Raw genomic sequence first — 25,796 nt, forward strand, 5'->3', positions numbered from 1 at the left:
TTTACCCCAGCAGAGGATGGATCTTTACATGCTGCTACTTTTTCTCCTGAGTCATCAGTTCTTCATTCCCCAGTTCTGGATGATACCAGTACTGTAGGTGCAAGTTCTGAGCAGGTCCCTGTCAACATCCAACCACTTACATCTGTTCAAAATATGGAACCGACACCTACAAATGAGACACACAAAAGAAAGTTAGGGCAACAATTACTAATAACCAACTTTTGGAAAAAAATTAAAACAGCAAAACAGGAAAGTGCTCCACCATCACTCTTGCAATGTTTATCATCTGTTTCACAACTGCCACAGCCCACACCAAGTGCTCCTGAAGTGCAAAAGCCCACACCCAGTGCCCCTGAAGTGCAACAGCCCACACTTAGTGCCCCATAAGTGCCACAGCCCACACCCAGTGCCACTGAAGTGCCACAGCCCACACTTAGTGCCCCTGAAGTGCCGCAGCCCACACTTAGTGCCCCTGAAGTGCAACAGCCCACACCCAGTGCCACAGAACTGCCACAGGCCAGTACAAGTCGTACAATTAAGGCCAGAGTACTTGGCAGAGGGAAAAGGCAAACACAACAGCCAACAAGCAGGCCTGTGACTCGCTCTCAAAAGGATAAACAAAACTAATCACATTCACTAAATTTGTTGGTGTCCTGGTGTTGTTTTATGCAGACTATTTCATGCATAGTGTATGTATGATCATGTACAGATGCTTGATAACATTCAATTATGTCCTTGTACAAATGAATGTTTAGAAATGCTCACTGACTGAATGAAGGCATATTTGATAACATATGAGTATGTATTAATCATCAGTTGATTAATGGTACAACATTATTACACACTTGGCATGTTAATGGAAGATGACATTCACTTAGCTCTTGTTCAAGATGAGATGTATGTGGGTTATTTTGGTAATGTAGATAGTCATTTCATGCTAATATTATTGTCATACAAATTTAAGTAACTATCCATATAACAGCATACATTTTTATGTTATGTTTTCTGGTGTCTTAACTCTGTAAGACATTAATTACCTTAATCCTGAAGAAGTAGTTTATTCTACGAAACATGTTGGATGATTTTTATCTAGTGCCTTAATATTGCCATTGCCTCCATTGGCTTCACCCTGCTAGTATTACTCCCAGTGGTAATTTTGGGCATATGAGAGACTTTGAGAGACTTTGACTGCCTCCCTGCCGGTTCCCTCGCTGCTGCGGAGACTGTGACGTCATCACGCAGTATCCCGTGACGGAGCGACAACGTGGCACGCCGAGTGTACCCATGCAGAGCTGAGGTCTTACCCCCGTACAGTGAATCTGCTCGCTGAGTTACACGAGCTGCACCAGACGGCTTGGAAGCGCGAGCGGTCGCACCAAGCACCAATACCTGCAACGGAGCTTGGTTGCTGTAAAGGGAAATCCCCTTGGGAGCGATGTACTGCTGGATGAGGGGTTTTGGACATTAATCCTGCTCCTGAACCAACGTACTGCACCGACACACTTTATTCGAGCAAATACCCAGTATGTACCTGGCAGATACCTGGAATGCGCCGCTCCTCACCTCTGACAAGCCCCGTTGCGTTTGCCTTCCCAGCCTGGGTTCATGCCTGGCTGACGGGCGGCTGATCTGTTAAATGATAATGATTAGGATTTAATAGGCTGCAATGCTTCGCGTGTCTACCAGATGGCATAAATTCATGAATTGTAATGCAGTATATATATATATATACTGTGCAGTATTGCAGCCAGCGGGAATAAAATGCTTCAATCCCTGCCTGGAAAAAAACCCAATATACTCGGGCAGAAAACAGTCACAAACCTCAATACACCCGGGTATACCCGAATTCGTGGGACTAGCCGAGCTCGAATAAAGTGTGTCGCCAGTGTAGTGCCCCCGCTGAGAGAAGCAAGCTGCAGACTCTTCTGACAACAGTTGCTGTGTGGTAACTTGTGTGAAACACACTAAATGCACCTATTCCACTGTTTTGATGTACGCAGATTTATTACCCTGTAATTACTAATACATAGCATTACTTGCTTCACTATTTGGCGTTGTGCGCTGTTTCTTTTGTTTCCATTTCTTAGAGTGTGGGGGGTGCTGAGCCACCCCCTGTGTTTATAGCAGCAGACGCCTCTACAAATACACGGTTATGTGATATAATTTTCTTCATATATACACCCTCACTGTGGTTATTATGATTTATTTCTTGGTCACTTATTTATGTGGTTTAGTCACTGCACTATATTTATATTCTAAATTCTGGGTTAGATAGTAGCGCACAGTATTTTCTCTGTTTTTTAATGTTCATTTGCATGTCTTATATATATACACACACACACACACACAGACATATATATACATACTATATATATATATACACACACACAATATATTGTTACTGATATATAGATCTATATAAATATATATCAACATATATATGTATCTAATTATATATATATTTATATAGATATCTATATCTATGTATATATCAAGAGAGACAAACAGAGACAGTCAAAGAGAGAGAGAAACAGAGAGAAACAGAGAGAGAGAGAAAAACAGAAAAAGAGACAAAGAGAGAGATGTGTGTGTATGGTTAAATCTAGCTAAGTGTAAGCAGAAATCTGTTCATCATAGCACTGTAGATGATTTCACACACATTGTTTTTCTAATTAAAAAAGTCAAGTTGGTTTGCACATGTTGATTGCCTAAGCCGAAAGTAAAGATTCGATTCCTGTGAAAAGAGTATCTTACACAAAGAATTTCAGCCAATTATTGTAACAAATTTCTTGTGGGAGAAAACCTAGGCGTATAACTGCTAGGTTGTATTATAACCTTGGAACAAACCGAGAAGATAACATGTAACTATTCACACATTCAGCAGACATCCGTATGCGTTCAACTTAGACACTGTACACTTGGCAGAAGCTTTCACATTGCACAGCCATCCACGTAAATCATACAAATTTATGATTTATGAAGCAATCTAATCAACGCCAGAGAAAAGGGCAACCGTGGGCCAAATCTATGACTTGATCCAAAAGAAATATCCATACTACCAAGAACCTGACAAACAACAAAATGTTAAAACTTCTGTACGATTCACTTTATCCGCAAATGAATGTTTTGAGCCTGTCCATGATCGGTTAGATCAACGATATGGATGCTGGCATGTTGCGCCATCATTTAAACTTACCATGGAACATGGAACATATCTTCTGTTAAATAGCATATTTTTGCCTAATACCAGTTACGCTGAAGCCGCACCGACTGTCGCGTTTGCTGATATACCTGCACCCTCCATTCATCAAGACCAGATGCAAGATGGACATAACTACTATGATATGTATCCAAACTTATATGGGCAATACCAATGTGGATGTGAAAACAACCAACAACTGTACGTACCTCCAGACATCTTGTTTGAAGAAGCCACTGCAGATCCATATGACGCCCTCATGGAGATGTGTGTGATTCAGGATTCAACGGTTGCCTCAACCATGGATGATACTGTTGTGCCTTCCTGGAGTGAGCAGTTGCAGCCAAATCAGTATTGGCTGTGCCCGTAGCTTATTGTCACGGTCAGTGCAGTGTGTCATGCGCGCACGTCGGTGTGGCGGTGCGTGCACAGCGCTGGAGGCCAATGTTCATTCAGTGGGAGGGGTGTTTGCGTGCATTTCACGGTGCCTTAACATTACGTCACACGTATTTTGTTCGCTCATTGGCTGATCGTCCGTTTTGGCCGTGGGCACACATCCGTTTACAAAGTTTAGATATGTACGTGTGTTGAAGTGAATTTGTTTCGCTTCCATATCATAACTTTCAGCCATGATATGCGTAATGCTAGCAGCACCATGGAGGGACATGTATTGAACGCACAGCGTACACATCGTTTTGCGCATGCGCTAAGACTTAGTCCACACATTCGTGACGTGCGTGCGCTACAGACGTTGTGCACGCACATTATTATGTATACAGGCACCGGAACAAACATATCAGTAGTAATGCCAGCAATGCAATTTGAAAAATGAGACAGTTCTGTATCTGTAGTTTTATCCTTGCAGTTTAAACATATACGTAACTAATGCGTGAATATCCACAATCATATAGAGATGTGTTAAGCGAGTCATGCTGAGACATAGATAAATGTGCCATCTTTGAACATCATGTGTTTGCTGTATTTCCCAGATGTCGAGGATGAATATATGGGACCAATGTATGATTTCAGATGGGCCAATCGTTATATTAGATGATTGTGACGACTAGCGAACAACTATTATAATAAATATGTAACAATGCTTTCAATGATTGGTGTGCAGATTAACAATCACTACATAATGTTATCCTATTGTGCAAATATTTACTATGCACTTAATTATGATAATGATGTTGCTAAACACTGAAGTTAGAACTTATATTGATATTTTTTCTTTTCTACTAATATTATATGTATTGCCATGTGATATATGCAACCAACATTATCACTCAGCAAATACATTAATCTACTATATATTATAATCTCACGTGTGAATTGTCAAAGAATGTAAATGCTACATAACAACTCGTAGACATTGTAACTGAACGTACACAATAACAATAGGGAGGTGATAGAAACTGTTTAGTCGTGTGAATGTTATATTATCACCTAAGTTGTAGTGGTAACCTAACATGCATGAGCTTATGAATGTTAGGTACAGATCATTAAACCATGAACATTTGTGTGTACATTTAATTCACACGAGTAACTATAGTTTAGTGTTATTAGTAAACGTTCAACACATACATAGCTAAGTGAGGCCGATGATAAAAGCAACATTATTATGTTGGTTTATGTTATTTCTGTTAGAAATACATGCATCACACAAAAAATACAACACACACACACTATGTTGCTGAAATGTGTGCGTTTGCAAATGTCCACTTCCTTTATGTTCATATGTTGACAGTAGTTATAAAGGATCATGATCATTATGAATAACTAACGTGAATGAAATAAAACTTTGATTAACTACATTGTCATTGTGTTGATGATTTAGTAAAAGTTGAGAATACAAAGAACTATACTTTGGAATGGTGTTACCATTTTGACAAATGTTAGATGAACGTCAAATCAACACACATCTTTGACTTATACATACACATGTCACAATGTAGTAATCAACATGAAGATGAAGTGAGAGAAGAACTAATCACATACATTGCAATGTTAATGATGTTTAACACATTTGGGTATTTTCAGACAAACATGCATTGAGTGTTAACAGCGCTCATGTGCATGAATGTATGTTGTTAGGTTGCCAAAATTACATGTTATGTAATGTACGTAATGATTTGAAAACACAGTGCACAATAACCACCAAGTATAGCTAAACGCACGGACACAATACAGAAACGAAATGTTTCAATTGTCACATCTTTTTCATTACGTTATGTTTACACATCCTGTAACTATACCTGTATCGAGGTTAGCACATCTTATGACAGATGTGAATTCAAATATATACCATGAGCAGTCCTTGGAGTGATATACCTTGAAAAAGAAAACATGAATGAATATAAATCATTGTCATGACATGTTCATTAAGGTAAGCAACACACAGAAGTGACAATTTTGTATGTGATATGAAACAAAATCTACAATACATCAAATATGATCTTAAATACACAATAGTCTACACATCATTGTGACATACATGTCAAACGCCAAAAGAAAAATTGTATGTAACCATACTGCACTAGCTATTGGCTATCGACATAGTAGGTTTATTGTGTATGCATAACCAAAAAGAGCATGTACAGAAAATATAGATTTAGTACACATTATTTCCTCACGTACACACAACACCTTTTTGTGGTAAGAAGTATAATACAACCTGTTGATGAATGACATACCGGTGCCACATGCAATTGTTCACACAGCAGAGAAGAGAAAGGTGTGAGAACCATATTCATCTGTTTCCTAAGTGAATGGTATTTGGACACATGTATTTATCATTACAATGAATTAATACATCTATGTAGTACTATGAACATATATGTATTTGCTTACATGAAAAATATGTGTTTATGACATTCCGACGTGTCTCCACACCACTGGCTGTTTGCTCAGTGTCAGCTGGAAAATTTACGGGATGCTCCTCCTCCAAGCCCTGACGTATGTCGGTTTCTAAATTATTGCGGAGTGCCAGATTGTGCAAAATGCAACATGCAATTATAATATCTGACACTTTAGCAGGCTTATATTGAAGTGCCCCACCAGTTCTATCTAAACACCTAAATCGTGTCTTGAGAAGCCCAAATGTTCTCTCTATGACGGATCGTGTAGATATATGTGCCACGTTATACCTCTCCTCTGCTTCACATTGAGGGTTTGCCACCGGGGTCAACAACCATGGCCTAATTCCGTATCCTGAGTCACCTATAATCCATCGTGCACAAATATGATACAATTTGTGTTAACATTATTACATTCAACAGTTCATAGAAAAAGTAGAGTTGTTTGTTAACACATCATAATATGTACTCACCCACCAGCCAACCAGGTCCAAAATAGCCTTCTTCGAAAGCATGGAAGACTGATGAGTTTCTCAGGATAGAGGAATCGTGACTGGAACCAGGGAATTTGGCTACCACATGCATAATCTTCATCGTGGCATCGCATACCACCTGTACATTCAGGGAATGGTAGTGCTTACGGTTGCGGTAAGCATGCTCACTCTGACTAGGCGGGATCAAAGCAACATCGGTGCAATCTATTGCACCCATCACACATGGTATCCTGGCTATGGTATAAAAGCCATTCCTCACTTCCAGTCACTCTGTGTACTCTGTAGGAAAATTAATATAATTCCTAGCGCGTCTATTCAGTGCACATAGAAACTGGGTAAAGGCCCGCGAGAATGTAGATTGCGATACCCCACCCACTATGCCCACAGTTGTCTGGAATGACGCGGAAGCAAGATAATGTAATGAGCACAGCATTTTAACAAGCCCAGGGACTGCACGACCTCTGGCTGTCACAAAATCTAAATCTCCCCGTATCTGTTCATAAAGAGCTAAGATTGCTGCTGAACTCAAACGATAGCGACTTATAATCTCCTCCTCACTCATCCCATCTAACATGGTTCTCTCCCTGTACAAACGAGGACGAGGCACAACTTCTCTCCTCTCTCTTCTCCTCTCATCTCCTTGCCCTCTCCCTCTCCCTCTCCTCTCCGCGTCCCTGTCTCTGTCCCTTCCTTGGCCTGTGACATCCTCTCCATCAGCAAGCCTCTCCTCCAATAGAATCTTCCTCGTCTCATAAACATTCGCATCATTTTCATTTCTGTAGCTGTCAATGCGCAGGTAATTGGCCTCCTTTAAATACCTATGTGATGATGTCAGGTGACTTGATGAAGTGCAAGGTGTTACATTAACATATCCAAGTAGTTAACTCCAAACGGGTATCCAGAACGAATTAAACGGATTATTTATGTGTGTTCACCAGGCAATCATGATATTTGACACTGATCTAACGTTAAGCTTTGTACAAGAATTTATTCACAAGTATTTATGGAATGTGTAATGCAGGTACAACTTCTGAACGCAACACTCAGTCATCTCATTAGGATACAACCATGACATTGACGTTGAAAAAGTACGTTGCAACATGTCTAATTTGGCATGTTATTGTCACATGTTCACATGAACTGATTGTAATATGCATATGCATAATGTAATGCCATCAGGATAGTTGCTATTGATTATATTTCAATTGTGTAAAAATGAGTAACTATTATAGATGTGTGTATAACTTAGCATGAAGTGATTCTAATGCATTGTGTACAATGTAAACATGCATTGTTATTGAGTGTCCAATTGCGGACGTCATCAAAAGAGGGAGGTCACAAAGTACACGTAAACATGAAAACAAACAGCTACATTTACATTTGATCATGCGTTACACATTCAAAGCATTCTCTAATGTATACCAACATTAGTATACACTGGAACTGTTAGATGTGTGAAATGTGTTACATCATATAATAAATTGAAGCACACTTAAGTAGCATGTTTCATATTAATGTAATAAGTCCCCGCTCCATTGACTCCATTGATGTAGAGATGAGCTATTTTTTCTAAATGCCGTCCCGGCAACCTTGCCGATACTTCTCCCCTCCAACTTGCCAACTTTAGTTGGCGGGAGCAATTGCCGATGAAATCTACATTTTTCAGTGCCGATCAGCACCGATAAGCTGATCGGGGCTACTAGATACAGCCGATTTCAAAATGTGCCGATAAGTGCCGATAAGTGGGTTATCGGCAACCGCATGCCGATAAATTTTTATCGGGAAGAAAAAATGCCGATTTTGACCACTTATCGGCGCTTACTGAATCTCAAATCCAATTTTGGCGGAAAAATGCCGATAAAAGCCTTATCGGCGCTTACTGCATGAGGCCCTAAGTCGCTTACCTCTTCCTTAACCCAACATGTTCACACTCTGCAAATGTGCACATGGGAAAAATAGGTGTAAATGCCCCTCATGATGTAACAAAAGGAAACTGTGGTCTTGACATACAAGGTGAACTTTGTTTACCCTTATGTATCCATCTCCAGCCACTTCTCGGGTCCCTACTGTATCATGTTATTTTGGTGTCATCGAGAGGGACTCTAAATGCAAGCATTACCGATCCAGAATTAGCAGCTACAATATATCCAAAATTGTACATTGTAGTGAGAGTCCTTAAAATAACTTTCTTCCTGGGTTAAAAAAAACAGTAATCACTTTTATTACAGAATGATAAAATTGATGTTTTGACAAAGTTTACTTGGCTGCAATGCAGACACAAAGACATAAAGAGCAACACTTACTCAGAGGATTATGTAGGATTATAATGCTGAAACCCCAGTATGCTGAAGGGAAAGAGTCCTGCCAAAGACACAGCCGATTGTAGACATGTAGATCCAAGTACAGATTTAAGTGTAGCAATCCAGCATAATTACTGACAACATGTATGTAGCAGGCTTCCCCATGGCCCCCCTTACCTCTGCAGGAGAACGGGGACCCCGTGGTATGTCGGGGTGCTGCGGGGGCGGTCGCGTCGCCCGGGGCTCCAGGAGGCTTCAGTTGCAGGACGCCGCCATGTTTTTCATATCCGCGCATGGCGGAGTGTTGCGCATGCGCAGACGCGATGCGGCGGCCATTACTGTGAGGGAGAAGTGGCAGCAGAGGCGCTCCGTAGCGCAGGGATGGCACACAGTCGCACTTGTGCAGTTAGCGTGACGCGTCGGCCATTACATAGTTGCGCAGGGGCAGATAGAGATAGTGGCAGTCATTACAAGATGACACAGGCGCAGTGCAGATCGCGCACGCAGCCCCAATGCTAAGGAGTTCCTGAGTGGACTACAATTCCCAGCAGCCTCTGGGGACTGCACTTTCACCCAGGTCACATGCAGCCAGACAGCCAATAGGGCTTGCAAGATTCTCCTGCTGGAGAAAAATACATTGTTGTGCACAGACCATGCGAGTCAGTAGGAGCTGGGACACAGAGAGGGGAGGGTGTGTTTGTGCATGGAGGAAAGTTGCCTCCTGCACTAGGCCAGAAGTCTTCCCCTTAGGCCCCATCTAGGCCCTACTCACCCCCAGCTTGTGGTTACTGCAGGGACTCCCCTGAGTTGGGACAGGATCCTGTAGAACCTACACAAGTGAGGGTCCAGCCAGGAAAAGTAAATATCCTGGCCATTGCTGTGACGGTGAATTGCTGTGAAGGTGAATCATCCTCTGCTGATAAGCAGAGATAAGAGACATTATAAAGGTGCATCACTCCATGCAGGAGCCACCCACCATTGAGGCGGAGGCATCTTGGATCATCTCCTGGAGCAAGGGATCCCAAGTTAAGGTCACCTGCGTGGCCGAGTATGGACACACTCGGCAGGTACAGTCAAGTAACCAAGTGCACCAACCTCATCTCATCTTAGTGGGCAGCGCTGTCTCACACTTGGGTGGGAGGGGGACACTTGGGACTCAGGGATATATGATGTGGGGTTACGGCCTATGAGGCCCAGTGTTACAGGGGTGACACTAAAGTTGTTGTCATTGATGTATGTGTTATATTCTATTCTGCATGTAGTAAACTGTTTAACCATTACCTGGTGTATGTGGTTACTATATGTGGGTCCTGTGTAAGGTGTCATTCTATACACTAGAATCCTACACAGGTGGAGGCGCTGTTTATGTAGATCGTTTCAGAGTATACACCCCAGGCTCTCACTGGCAGAGGTTCAGGCCTCCTGTGAACCTGACAGGTAAAGCACCACACCTGGTAATACATATAGATTCCCCCACATGCACTCTATCTGCGATTGGGGGAAGCAAACTGTGTTACATTTGGAGGCGCTGCTGAGATAAGACCTTGGGGTGCCCTATTCTATTTTGGTGTCAAATTGTTCATCTGAATTGTCCACCATGTTACTACCCACAAGCCAGGAGGTTCATGCATGGGCCGTCAGGATGCAAGATCTGCCTAGTCACGTGGTAGCAGTAGGGAACGTGTCCATGGACGAGGAGGGGAGTGCGCTTCAGGAATCCCTAGGGAAACCTCTGGGCTCCTGTGAACCTGACAGATAAAGCACCACACCTGGTAATACATATAGATTCCCCCACATACATTCTATCTGCGATTGGGGGGAGCAAACTGTGTTACATGTAATTGTTATTTTACTCTCTTACCTGGCAACAAAGGTTTGAATATACAGGCAGTCCTCGTTTTACAACGCTTCGCTTTACAACGGATGGCTTATCCAACGCTATGCAATGCATACCTATGTTCATTTTTACAACGCCAAAACGGCTTATCCAACGCTCATACAACGCTTTGCAACATTGTTTATGTGTATATAATATATATATAATATAATATTATATTATACTATATAATATATTATATTATTATATTTTATGTTATATTATATATATATAATACAGTATATACACTATATAATTTATGTGTGTGCTGCGTATCTTATTGCCTGCATAAAATATTTGGTGTATTTTAATGTTAAAAATGCCTTTAGGAACGTAACCTTTAATTTAAACAGTGTTCCTATGGGAAAACGTGTTTCGCTTTAAGACGTTTCGCTATCCAACGCAATTTTGAGTAACGTATTGTGTCGGATAACCGAGGACTGCCTGTATCTCACATTGTGCTTGTTGTACATATTACACTTCACAATATAAATATACAAGCATAATTAGAACAAATACAACCCAAGCAAAATATAAAAAAAAGGTCCAGATTTTAGGTGGTAAGTCAATAATATCAATTAAAAAAATAATGTATGTCACCCAATAAATGAAAAATTATATTTAAAAACAAGTCTAACTAATGTAGGTTTCTAGGAATCTACGTCTCCAGGACCAATATGGCTACTACAACTTTGAACTAAATACAGTACAAAAAGTTGAAAGGCATGCAGAAGTTACATCCCTAGCCCCCTTTTTACGTAAGCCTCAGAGGACCATAAGACACATTCAAGTGAAGCACCATTTAGTGAATGAGGGCCAAAGTGTTCACTCTTTGAAAATTCTATACAGCATTAGTGCGGAAATCCTGGGACAGCATACAACATAGTCATGTACTGTAGTAATGAGGCTTGAGATTTAAAGTCAGCTCCCAAAATCATGGCACAGATACTGTAGGTAAACTCTGAAGCAGAAGAGGTGGAAGCCACGGAACAAAGAGTACAAAGCATGGGAGGGAGAAAAATAGGTCAGGATTAATAAGTAGGTCCATGGGGATGCAAGGTCTTGAAAGAGAAAAGACAATTACAAGTAAAGTCACATTTAATAGGGAACTTGCAGATGTACAGTATAAGAGGACATAAAACACTGGGTAAAAGGACCGGGTAACACCTGGATTTTATTCTTGATTACAGAATGGATGATGGCATCCCTATCTTCTGCAATAGACAAGGAGACAATGTAACTTGACTTTCTTTTTTTAAATGTTGACAAGGGGGGTTGCATAGGCTGTATCGAGCTGAACGGACGCACATTATTTCGGCTCCGTCAACGACGGAACTAAAACAGCACAAGTGGCCAAGAAAACCTCCAAAACATGAACCCACACAGCTCAGAGCTGGTACTGTTACCCCAGACCACCTGAAGATGCCCTCAAAAAAACAGACACCATCACGAGAAGTATTGAAATTTTTCAAAAGACATAAATACATATAAAAATATCCAGAATACATGTAAAAATACCCCAGCAAAACATATAAAAAATATACCCCCACCCCCAATACATATAAAAATGACTTACCTTGGTGATGGTCTCAGGTTGGGCCCGGTGGCTGCGGGTGCACCTGTAGCTGTGGGATGGGGGGGCAGTGGCTTAGGGTGGGTTGGTGGCTATGGGGGGCCGGTGGCTACAGGAAGGCCGACGACAGGTCACAGCAGTTGCTGCTGGCCCCGGCTCCCCACTGCTGCAGGCTTCTCCCTCACTGTCTGAGTGAGGTGTCTGATGCGGATGTCACGTGCGCCGGGCCTCCCTCTCACGCCGGCGTGCACCGGAATCCCAGCTGACTTCCAGTGCTGATGTCAGAGAGACCTGGCGCGACAGCAGCAGACACCTCGGCGTGGGACAGACAGCGAGAAGCCTACAGCAGGGGAGAGCCGGGGCTGGCAGAAACTGCTGTGACTGGCCGCCGCCCCCCCCCCCCTACGTTCGAAGAGAGGTAATACCAGACACATACATGTCCGGTATTACCTTTCATTTTATACCGGATGCAGGGGCAAAATACCGGGCTGTCCAGTTAAAAACCGGACACCTGGCAACCCTATGTAGCCATGTATAAAATTGGTGTACATATCTCTTTCATGCTGGCAGTAATCCTGGTAAGAAGGCAGGGTTGCCAGTAACAATCATGGAGGTTTGCCCTCACACCCTGGTGAAGTGTCATATGTAGCAAAGGAAGTGATAACATGCTTTGTGTCCACTGTTAGTGACACAGAGGTGGGTCTGTTTCTGGAGTCTATATAAGACACAGGACTGCCTAAAGTTAGGGTGTGTGTTATGTTCTTATGTTCCTGAGTGAAGTGTCTGCAGCAGTGCAAGTCTGCTCGTCAGATACTTCAGAGCAAGCTGAGTACACACTGTGACCAGGGACCTGGCACAGCTGGTGGTCCTCCCTTAGGGGAGAGGTGGAGAACAACTCAATTAAGAGAGAAGAAACCTTCTGCATGGAGTACTTTAAAGAAATGAGCGGCTAAGGACGACCACTATGAGGGGCAGTCTGCCTATGGAGATGACATTAAAGATGCTCTGGTTCAAAAGATCCCTTCTGTGTGAATGTGGAGTCATTCACCATGAGGATGCACCAAGAAGGAGTTCCCCATCAGATACTTCCCCCTGCTGCCGCAGAGATCCTGATGGGGTGGAGGCACTGTACCATATGTGAGTAGGACTCAGACACTACCTCAGACGCCAGTCATGGTGATATTCCCCATACCAACCCAGCGGGAGACTCAGGAGTCCTGTTACCATCAGGTGCACCACATCACACAGACATGTTATGGGGGCCGATTAGACCACAGGGGCCAATCTGAGATTGGGTGGGGGCCCTAGAACCGTTACACCTATAATGTTAGTTCCTAACTATAAGGCCGTGGTCAGGGTGGGAGGGCGCTCACTGACGCTGGAGCGTCGTGACGTCAGGTACTGGGCGATTCCTGGCCAGCTCGTTGCGTGCTCAGGGGGGGGGGGTGTCTGCGGATGCCGCTATGATGTCATGGAGCTGGTTCACCCTCATTGGACGAACCGCTCACGTGCTGCACCAGCGAGCGGCCAAATCAAATTGATTTGTCTCACCAAGCAGCTGAGCGCCGTGCGCTCCCGTGCACTACTTGGCACAACAATTTGGCGCGAGCAAGCACTCAGCCTGGACGAGTTGTAGAGATAACCTCTTTACCAACAGCCAGCCCGGTGACCTGTGCAAGCGACAGCACTTGCACTCTGCTTCTGACCTTCTCAGGAAGTACTTCTGCAGTGGAGGCAAAGATTGTGTCGCCAGGGTGTGAGCTCAGTCCAAAAATTAGCAGCCTCTAGAGATCTGCTTGAACTGCCTTATTAAGGCATCATCCATTTATTAGCCCCCAGGTGAGGACAAAGAAGAAGCAGAGGTCCCAAAATGGGGCCGGCGCGCCCATGATGGCCTGTGCCTCCAGGGGGTACTTAAAGTGCCTTTCTTTCCTTCCCCCCACCACGAGGCTGGGTGGATTGGCGTGTGAATCAACAAGGGGAGGGGCTAGTGGGACGGGCTATTTAAACCCTGCGCTTGCAAGAGCTACTCACTGATTCTGTTTTCTTCTCTCCCTGCAGGTACCTGTGAGCGTGTTCCCCGATTGACCGCAGCATGGATCCCAGCAGCATGAGGCCGACCAGCAGCATCCATGCTCAGGCACCCGATCGCAGGACATCCCGTCCGGCGGCCCCACGGAGGCAGTGGCCCGAGGAGGAAGCACGGCAGCAGCAGCCGCAGCCCTCTCCAGCCGGAGAAGGAAGCAAGCTGCCAGGCAGGCAAGCTCCGCCCCCCCAGCCTCACTCCCAGCCCTCTCCCAGCTCCTCTCTCAGCCGGAGAGGCAGAGAAGCAGCCCGGCAGGCTGGCTCCGCCCCCCAGCCTCACTCCGGTGCCTGCTCGCAGCAGAGCAGGTAGGGGAGGGCTGCCCCCCTCATGGGAGAACACATTCAGCAGCACCCTGCTGCTCCGGTCCCCGCTCCCCATGCTGCCCTGGTCACCTCTCCCCATGCTGCCCTGGTCACCTCTCCCCATGCTGCCCTGGTCACCTCTCCCCATGCTGCCCTGGTCACCTCTCCCCATGCTGCCCTGGTCACCCATCCCCATGCTGCCCTGGTCACCCATCCCCATGCTGCCCTGGTCACCCATCCCCATGCTGCCCTGGTCAGCTATCCCCATGCTGCCCTGGCCACCCATCCCCATTGTGCCCTGATACCCTCTCCCCATGCTGCCCTGATACCCTCTCCCCATGCTGCACTGATACCCCCTCCCCATGCTGTACTGATACCCACTCCCCATGCTGCACTGATCCCCCCTCCCCATGCTGTCCCGGTCACCTCTCCCCATGCTGCCCTGTTCACCCCTCCCGCTACACAGTACATCCCCCCCATGCTACCCACACCATCCCCTCTCCTGCTGACCAGACCACCCCCCCCATGGCTGGGCCGAGCCAACCCACCGCCGCCGCGTTCATGGCGCCTTACCCCCACGCACCTTACCCCCATGCGCCCTACGCCCACGTGCCCTACGCCCACGCGCCTTATGCCCACGTGTCCCAAGCCCCCCCCCCTGTACACACCAGCACATTACATGCACTACGCCGCTGCGCCATATGCACCTGCCCCCTACGCGCCATACCCACCAGCCTTGGATACAGCAACGGCAGTCCCACTGCCCCTGGCTGCGGGTTGCCCCCCAGTGTCCCGGGCCCCTCCCTCGGTGGATGCGACGGCACTGGGAAGCGTCGCCGATCCGGGGAGCAGCAACAGAAGTCGTGCAGCGGCCAAAAGACCCAGGACCGGTCACCCAGGTGCACAAGCCGCAAGATCAGGTGAGCATGAAAATGCAGCATTGGAAAGTAATGATATGATGTTGATGTTAGTGATGGGGGGTCAGTTAGGTCGGGGTCGGACTGTGAGTCCCAGGGGTCAGACAGCGAGGATAGTGAGAGCGCAAGAGCGAGCAGCGAGGCAGACACAAGCAGCGGCGCAGACAGCGACGAGACCCCAGGGGTAAAGCGCATAAGGAAACAGGTAGAGGCGTTGAGCAAGGCGGTAAAGCGGAGCAGGACAGATAAGGGAAAACGCAAAGCGCGCAAAGACAAAGGGGCAACTTCCACCCACAGCGGGGAGGATTCGTTTGCATTAGAGACTAGCGCCCTGTACACACACCTGCCAAGGAGAACACAGAGAGACATAGGTAACAGGAAGTATGTGGATATGTTTAAGCTGTCTGTAAAGGGGCGAGCAGAGAGGCAACGCGCGCGAGAGGCGGGCGAGAAAGGGCAGGTAGTGAGGAGTAATGCAAACTGGGTTATGGGTTTCATTGTGTTCGGGGACTGTTTCCTTTCAAAACATCCCAAGGAATTGCATAATGTGATGAAATACATGAGTGTGATACAGAACATACATGACGAACACGAGGGGTCAGCGTGGCGGGATTATGACGAGCAGTTCAGGCATAGGTGGCAGGGGGATACACGGTTGAGTTTGGGGAAGATGGACATGGAATTGTGGATGAAGTTAGTGGGACGGGGGAAGCAGGGGGGTGACGCCCCCTTTCCCAAGGGTCCAGGCGATCGGCCCGGGAGTGATTCAACAAGCAGGGGCAATAAAAGGGCGTTTAATGATAAACACTGCAAGCTGGGGGCGGGTTGCAAGTTTAGGCATGTGTGTAGCTGGTGCGGGGGTAGCCACCCCGTCAAGAAGTGCTTCAAAGGCCCTGGGCAACCGCAGCCAGGGGAGAGTGAAGGCGCTAACACCGGTCAGCCTTAGCTGTGTGGGCCATTGGCTAAAGGGGTACCCCGACCGGGAGAAGGTGGGTTTTTCTTGGAGGAGGGTTGAGAAGGGTTTTTTTTCACATACCAGTGGGGGGGGGGGTGAGTTAAAGGAGATAAAATTGGGACGTATGGTGGGCCCATTCACATCCCCCCCCCCTATTGCTCAGTTAATTATTTCCCCGGGTGCAAAAAAAAAAATATATATATATATTCAGGCTAATACAACACCTGTCATACCCAAGGGGGGTATGAGGCCATAGACCAAAGTTACGCCGGATACAATACCAATCAGTCGACACTGCCATAAGGGATAATTAAGACATATGGGGAGGGAGCACTATTGGTAAAATTGACATAGAAGCAGCCTTTTCGGCTGTTACTGTTGGCCCCCAGCAGCTTCAGAATCAAATGCTTAAAAGGGGTACATTAGGGCCCGGCAGGTGAGTAATTAGATAATCTACTAACATGTTTTCTGTCTTCACAGCGGGGGCCCCTCGATATTTTATTAATAACATGCATAGGCCTTTGCAAGCGATCAGCAGTCAGGGTTTAGGGTCACAGCTTGGGGTGTGGGGTGAGTCCCCAGTAAGTGGCCTTACTGGGTCCTCCGGGTGGCGGAACTGTCAGGCCAGTCATCGTAGGGACACCGTGAATACCCGAAATGGAGCTCCTTCCGATGCGGATGGGCCACCAGGTAACGGTCCCCCTGAAAAGATTGTGCAGGCTGGAGGCGCCGACACAGGCGGTCAGGCGCTGTATCCCTGGCACAAATCTTAGGCAGCTGGGCGCTATCCTATGCGGGTAGGCCCAGGCGGCTCTGATAAGGGGGACCTAGGGGCCGTGGAGAGTGTCTCTCGCGGTGGAGAGTGTCTCTCCCAGTGAACGGTAGACGGGGGCCGTGGAGAGTGTCTCTCGCGGTGGAGAGTGTCTCTCCTGGTGGACGGTAGATTAGGGCGGGTGGAGGAGGGCTCCCCCCGCCGGAAGATACCAAGAATATGGATGACAAAGGACTAAGATTATGGCTGACAGTTATTTGCAGGTATTGTTAAAACAATAAAGCTGTGACCATTTTTACTTCCACAAAACTGTGTCGTCTCAGTTTGTTAGGGGGGTGTAAGTAAACCACGCAGTAGGCACACTAAGCCGTTAAGAAGAAGCAGAGGTCCCAAAATGGGGCCGGCGCGCCCATAATTTCCTGTGCCTCCAGGGGGTACTTAAAGTGCCTTCCTTTCCTTCCCCCCACCACGAGGCTGGGTGGATTGGTGCACGAATCAACAAGGGGAGGGGCTAATGGGGCGGGCTATTTAAACCCTGCGCTTGCAAGAGCTACTCACTGATTCTGTTTTCCCACCCACCCATCCCATTGAGAATGTAATGTTGTGTTGTGTATAACCATATCTTATGAATCTGTTAGCAGATCCATCGTTACAGCTTTGGCGGAACGCGGAACTGTCAGGCCAGTCATCGTAGGGACACCGTGAAAACCCGAAATGGGGCTCCATCCGATGCGGATGGGCCGCCAGGTAACGGTCCCCCTGAAAAGATTGTGCGGGCTGGAGGTGCCGACGCAGGCGGTCAGGCGCTGTACCCCTGGCACCAATCTTAGGCAGCTGGGCGCTATCCTATGCGGGTAGGCCCAGGCGGCTCTGATAAGGGGGACCTAGGGGCCGTGGAGAGTGTCTCTCGCGGTGGAGAGTGTCTCTCCCAGTGAACGGTAGACGGGAGCCGTGGAGAGTGTCTCTCGCGGCGGAGAGTGTCTCTCCTGGTGGACGGTAGATTAGGGCGGGTGGGGGAGGGCTCCCCCCGCCGGAAGATACCAAGAATAGGGATGACAAAGGACTAAGATTATGGCTGACAGTTATTTGCAGGTATTGTTAAAACAATAAAGCTGTGACCATTTTTACTTCCACAAAACTGTGTCGTCTCAGTTTGTTAGGGGGGTGTAAGTAAACCACGCAGTAGGCACACTAAGCCGTTAAGGGTACAACACTAAGAAGGTGCTGGGTCCTAAATACCTTCCTTCCAGCACATTGCCTATGGCTGCATCAAAGCATGTATCACGCGAAAATGCAACCTAGGCTAAACAGCCATGCATCAACAAGTAAGGCAGGCCTCATTATAATTTATAATATACACAATATTGGAACTGTGATTTAGCTCTTGCACATAACGTCGAAGACGCTGGCCAGGTCTCACAGGTTTTGCTGCTGAACCGGTGGGTCCGGGTATCGACACCAGGCAGTACTTCCCGGTCTGGGACATTTGGTCACAGCCGGTTCGCCACGACCAAAAGACCACCGGCACTTTGTTTGGGGCTCACCCCACCATCGAGACCGGTTGCCACTGGCCACTTCGCTGCTAAATGAAGTGCCTAAGCCCTAAACTCCTACCTTAAAAACCCATAATCTAAACCCTTACCCTAAAACCCCCTAGCCTAACCACTAACACCCCTTAAATTAACCCCCTACCCTAACCACTAACACCCCTTAAATTAACCCCCTACCCTAACCACTAACCCCCCTTAAATTAACCCCCTACCCTAACCACTAACACCCCTTAAATTAACCCCCTGCCCGAACCACTAAAACCCCTTAAATTAACCCCCTACCCTAACCACTAATACCCCTTAAATGAATCCCCGACCATAACCGCTAAAGCCCCTTAAATTAACCCCCTACTTTAAGCATTAAAACGTAACTTAGAAGTGGCCGGCAGCGGGGGTCCAGTGGCGATTCGGCTGCGGCGGGGAATCCCCCTGTGGCCGAACGCCGGCAGTCATTTGGTCACGACGAAAGCGTCACAACCAAATGTCCCTTTCCTGTACTTTCCAGGTACTCATTTAAACCATGTGGTGAAAAAGAGAAGTGCAAAATACCAAAACAACAATATAAAGCTTCTCAGTGCAGCATTTAAATTAACAGTATCTAGTGTACCGTATGTAAACACAGATTAGGTAGCGCTAACTATATAAATAATCAATCCCTAAATTAGGGGGCTGCCTAAATACTAAAATTGACCCCCTGGTCAGATAACAAAGTAGAGAAAAAAGATTAGTATTAAAAAAGGCGCCAACAGGAAAGGATATAATCACCAACAGGAGGAGACCGATGTGGATTCCAGGCGATAAAGACCAAAGGACCAAATATCAGCTGCACCAGGTGGTTTGCATATATCTTTCGTCCGGTGAGTGGGCACTCCACCTGGTGCAGCTGATATTTGGTCCCATATTAATTGTCCTATTAATTGTTATATAAATTGTATTTCTTTATTGTATATGTTTTGTATGTCCAGTGTTTTAATCATTTTATTAAATGTTGTCATTTTCATCTCACCCTTGATCTCAGCTGATATATATTTAATTATATTGTTCACATATATGTTGTTTGTTTATACAGTATTACACTATGTTTTGTGTTTTTTTACATTCTTTTTAAGCACATCTTTATCGCCTGGAATCCACATAGGTCTCCTCCTGTTGGTGATTATATCCTTTCCTGTTGGCGCCTTTTTTAATACTAATCTTTTTTCTCTACAGTGTACCGTATGTGGTGAATAAAATAAATAAATAATGCGCAATAGAGTGCTTTGCACTAAAACCAGGAATGACCCAGTGAAAGTGATGTGCTAGTGATTAGGTGAACAAATCACTCACATAAACATCTGCAGGAGGATGGTCTGATCACGTGAATCTCTCTCTTAAAAGAAACATGGAAAGTACACAGCATAATACAGTTTAATGCACAAACAAATGGATTCAGATTGGGGAAAGGCACACTCACATTCTCCCAAAAGGTAAATCGCAATGAGTGCTTTAAAGGGCACAATCTTGCCGCTCTGAGACTTCCGAACAGCTCTGGAACAGGAAAGGTGACGGTGTGGGTTCTCTACTATCCGCCTAGATCCTCCGATCAGTGTTGTGAAGTTGCGGCCGTCGGCACTTCCGCATCTGCGTGCGCAGCAGGTGCTGTGGCTCACGAGGTAGAGGGCTTTTCCTTGCCAGCTACGGAGTCAGCTACGGAGTCTTCAGAGGGACAAAAACCCTACGCGTTTCGCCTACTATCCAGTTCGGATTCCTCATGGGTTGTGGATGCCAACACCCTGAAAGAAAATACCTATTCACACTACCTGATATAACACTACTTTGGGCTGGGCAAGGAGGGGTTACATCAGTATATGTTAAAATCCATACATTGTTGAAACTTTAAGTTAGATCATTCAGAAAAATATACAATGCTGAAAAAGTTAACCAGGTCTTATTTGTTAAGAAGTGCTGTTGATATTGTTATAACAGTTATATTCAGTCCCCCGTCGGAATTGCATGCACACCGCCAGCTCTTAAAGCAAGCAGGATTTGTACCCCGTTACCTGCTCCCCCACTTTTTTATTCTTCTTCATATGAAGGTCAAAAACACCAGGGTTCAGATGTTCCACCAGGTTTTCATTTATAGTTCACGCAATTTGGTTTCCCAGCCCACCCCACCCCACCCCCCACAAACCCCCATTAACAACACTGCAGAATCCTGACACATACATATTTGCCCCAAACTCTGCTGCAGTAAGACTGTCCCACCTCAAACCAACACCAATTAACCCTATAAGAGTCCCAAAATCCAACCAACTAGATCGTAATGCCAACATTGTACTCTTGTCAACACGAGATCTCTAATCCATACATTACTACCTGTCTGGCCATGTCTGTAACATGCATTACACATGTAACCCTCTTTCCCTATGCCTAAGGGAAACCGCGGGCAATTACACTTGCTGCTGTACCTATGAGGCTTACAGAAAGCCAAAGCCTCCGATCCTGGGGAGCCTGGGATGCTATTTCTCACGATGCATCGCCTCCACCTAAGAGAATCCCAGTGTTGGCGGGATTGACTCCTCATAGGACACAATACTCACTAATAATAAAACAGCCAACTTATATAAACACACTTTACTCATACATAATATAACATAACAATACACGGTAATACATGACAATAATAATGGTGGTTCCCCTAAAGTACTGAGGGTGCCCTGGGCACCTGAAACCCTGATGTCCGCAGAACAATCCCACCCAAGTGTGAGGTAGCACTTCCACCCCCTTTCCCTAGGAGGTGTTGGTGCACGGTGGGAACCTTCCTGGTCAACAGCCCAACTAGGGAATACTTGTGAAGCGGAGTTTAATCAAGTCCCACGCAGCGGGGCCTCCAACATAAATCCCCTCGCACCTTAGGGTCCAGCCGGAGTGTCTCACACAAAGTCCCTGAACACTGCAGTCTCTAAAGTAAGGGATGATCCCTATTGTATGGCAGGCCCTGCAATACTCCACTAGAGTGACAGGGGCTATCAGGGGGCTAAGGAGCAAGGTCTGGCCTTGTCCAGGAAGCTGACTGCCCCCTGGACACTACCTTCCTCCTTCCCGGGTCCGTCAGGATTGAAGGCCACTCTGGATCCCCGCTGAGGATATCCTTAGTTCCTCCCTGCTTCCTTCCTGTCTTTTCCGGCGGTGGCCCATCCCAGATGGCCACTGCGATCTCTATTTCTCATTGAGTTACATTGCGCTCCACATCCAAGATGGTCACAGCTCCTGCCGATTCTGTGCATGCGCGCCAATTCCAATATGGCCGCCACCTCTACCATGCATCTCAGCGGAGCATCTCCCCCTCACCTGAGGTACGGAAGGGGAACCCCGCTACATATATAATGAAAAAGTCCTGAATGGCCCACGCAAGTGAAGAATGGCCTTTTTTAACTATCAAAAAACCTACAAGCCAATTTAGTCTTCCTACAGGAAACACATTTCAAACAAGCTGCCGCTCCCATATTTATGGGTAAACAATACCCTGTAACCTTTTTTTGCCTTTGCACCTGTAAAAAAACAAGGAGTAGCCACCCTAATACACAAAAACATGATATTCAAAATGAACGAGGTCAAAAGAGACCCAGGGGGCAGATTATTATACTGTCAGGGAGACTCCAAGACACTGAAGTCACACTAGCAAGTGTTTATGCTTCCAATGAATTGAGATCAGAGTTCTATTAAGCCTTTTTTGACTTACTAGATTAAAACAGGTGTGGTAGGGTGATAATGATTGAGGACTTTAATTAAGTCCTTGAAATAAAGGGGAGGTATGGGTCAGTGCTGATCCTAGGACCTCCAGAGATAACCCGATCCTGCAGCTCACAACTCTCCCACGATCAAATGGGGAAAACTGAAAAGTACAGACAAACACACAGAGGAGCGCAAAAGAAAGGCAAAATCCATTCCACATAAAATCAATTTATCAACAATATAAACAAAGATAAAACTTACAATATAAAAAGATAAGCAGCAAAATCACAGTCTCTCCCAGTCTCCGGACAAGATGTTCCCGTGGAATCCCTCTGATGCATCCGTCTGGCGGGGGCGTACTGGAGCAAACAGGGGGAGGCACTGAAATGTCGAGGAAGCCTAAGAGACCGATTACGGAGCTCCTGAAGGCAATAATCCTCTCAAAGGCTAGCGAGAAAAACCAGTCATGCGTGTGAAGTCACGCCATCCTGTGTGCTATGTTGAGGTGATTGGTCTACCAGCACAGCACACGGGACGGAGTGACGTCACACGCTTGACTGTTTTTTCTTGCTAGCCTTTGAGAGGATTATTGCCTTCAGGAGCTCCGTAAATCGGTCTCTTAGGCTTCCTGGACATTTAGTTTGAATAGGAGTTTATATACTATTATATGGGGGATCCTGATTAAAATAGCAGCAAATAGGCAGAGGCAACTTAACAAAAAAAATATTCCCTTACGGCCCAACTAAACAAATTCAAGACGGCCCATGAACAGAAACGTTCACACAAACTCCCGTCAGAGATCAGAGGTCAGAGGGAAATAATCTCTGTTTAACTGACTCCACAGAAAGAGCAATCAGCTCGACCAACCAAAGGTTCTATGAAAAAGGGAACAAATGTGATACAATGCTCGCCAAAAAACTGAATCATAAAATTCAGGTAAGAAATAGTCATGCCATCAGGCAGAGTTCTGGTCATTTAACATCAAATCCACAATTAATACTAAGAGAATTCCATACGTTTTATAAGCACTCTCTACAGTTACAATAATACCGCCTTAAAATACTACAAACCAAAAACCTTTTGAATTCCATGTTGAGCTCTATTACACTACCCAAATTAGATGAAGTGGCCCGGAACTCTCTAAATTACCTGATCACAGTGGAGGAGGTCGCAGAGGTAATTAAAGGGCTAAGACCAAACAAAACTCCAGACCCCGGTGGCTATTCTAACCTCTATTATAATAAATTTGCAAAAATACTACCACACATTACACACTTCTGCAATGCTGTTTTGAAAGGCGTCCCTATTTCCAAAGAAATGCTAAAGCCAACATAGTACTCATCTCAAAGGAAGGAAAAGGCCCATGAGAAAATTAGAGGCCAATCTCACTAATAAACACTGACATCAAAATCATGTCTAAAGTTATGTCTAACAGACTAAATCAATTTCTCCTCAATCTGGTCCAAGTGAGTTTTACGCCACATAAACAGCTTTCAGAAAACACAAGGTGGTTAATTAGTCTGATTCATTCAGCTAACACCACCAAAAACCCCACTGTGATTGTCGCCTTAGACACAGCCAAAGCAGTTGATAGGGTGGATTGGGATTTTCTCTTTCAGACTCTGGAGTCATTTGCATTACCTAATAGATATTTTAGTCATAATTAAAAGACTCTATAGCTTCCTGACGGCCGAGATAATCAATTCAGGCTTCAGATCAGAGGTCATATCACCATATGTGGTGGAACTAGGCAGGGTTGCCCACTGACAAACCTACTCTTTGGCCTATATGTAGAGTCGCTAGTGGTCATGATCAGAGAAGATAAACACATCTCAGAAGTCGAGGTTGGAGACCAAGCCCACAAAATAGCACTCTTTGCGGATGACGTCATCCTAACCCTGACCAAACTTAGCCTCTGACCTCCCACCCTAAAGTTTTCATTGTTCCACAAAATTTGGGGGCACTATCAGGACTCCAGATCTACAACACTAAATCTGAAACCTTGGCCGTAAATATTCCCCAAGAGATGGTTAAACTCCTTTGTTGCAACTTTGATTTCCGTTGGTATAAACCTCTCTCAAATATATTGGCATCAATCTCACCATGACAGTAAGTGCCCTATACAAATCCAACTACCCACAACTGATTAAATCTATGATAGAAAATATGGAGTCCTGGTCAAAATGTATATGCCCGGTAGCCCGTTGCATACTTTGTAACTGTGGAAGTTTGGAATTATGGGCCTGAGAATTGGATTATGGTATGGGGTCTCTGAGACACATTATGGTATTCCAAGACTACTCTGGTGACAAAAGGGTTAATCAGTTTGTGAGAGATTACCCTCAAATAGGGAAGGTGGCTGGGGCTCCAATAGGTGGGATACACTAAAAAAGAAAGCAATTCACCATAGAAAATCCTGAATCCTTTCAATATTGCATTCAATAGAAAAAAGAGGCTGAGGAAAACCCTTATGCAAGACTTGACTGGATAAATGTTCTCTAAGAGGATTTAGCATTGAACTGCGGTCAGATGACCATATATATTCAAACGCATAGACATCACACCTCCGGTAGAAATTATAAGTCCAGCAATAATTGGAGTAATACTCACTGTTGATTGAATAAATGTTCTGTGTCACTCCCTAGTGAGAAGCACAACCATAGGAGTTTTCTTAACTTCAGTTTGCAGGGTCATTCTTCACTTGCAGGGTGAAATATCCTTGAAGTTTGAATCCTCTGGATGCCTCTGTTTGCAAAAAAAAACGTTTGAGAGAGATACTAATAGAAAAAACAAGGTCTGTAGCCCTGGTAAAACGCTGTACCACAAAATTCAAAGGAGCAAAAGGGAGAGAATAAAAACGATTTAATGTGCAAAAAAAGTCACTTTGATAAAGCCAATTCTTGGCGAAACATGTCAGTGTAATCCTCTTTTTTTGCACATTAAATCGTTTTCATTCTCTCCCTTTTGCTCCTTTGAATTTTGTGGTGCAGCGTTTTACCAGGGCTGTATGCCTTGTTTTTTCTATTAATCAGTTTGTGAACAGTTTGTAAGGAATGTATGAGGAGGTTGGAGAGAGTGAGATAGTGGGGCAGACACTAGACTGTTTACCAAGAGAGAAAAGTTATTGTTAGCAGTTTCAAGGTCATGTGCCACTAACAAGATTAAACTGTTATTATTGTAGAAAAGAGTAGGTGAAAAAACAG

The 25,796-nt window shown here is 45.4% G+C and overlaps 1 long non-coding RNA gene across 1 annotated transcript; it reads right to left on the reverse strand.

The window, feature by feature from the left end:
• On the reverse strand, positions 1-25,522 carry LOC142491119 (uncharacterized). The gene is made up of 3 exons (XR_012800287.1): positions 25,204-25,522; positions 20,333-20,651; positions 1-166 (listed from the first exon to the last, which is right to left on the reverse strand). It is a non-coding gene; the product is annotated as an uncharacterized LOC142491119 (long non-coding RNA).
• Positions 25,523-25,796: the final 274 nt, after the last annotated feature.

The sequence above is a fragment of the Ascaphus truei genome, chromosome 3 (genome assembly GCF_040206685.1).
Source record: "Ascaphus truei isolate aAscTru1 chromosome 3, aAscTru1.hap1, whole genome shotgun sequence".
Taxonomy (NCBI): Eukaryota; Metazoa; Chordata; class Amphibia; order Anura; family Ascaphidae; genus Ascaphus; species Ascaphus truei.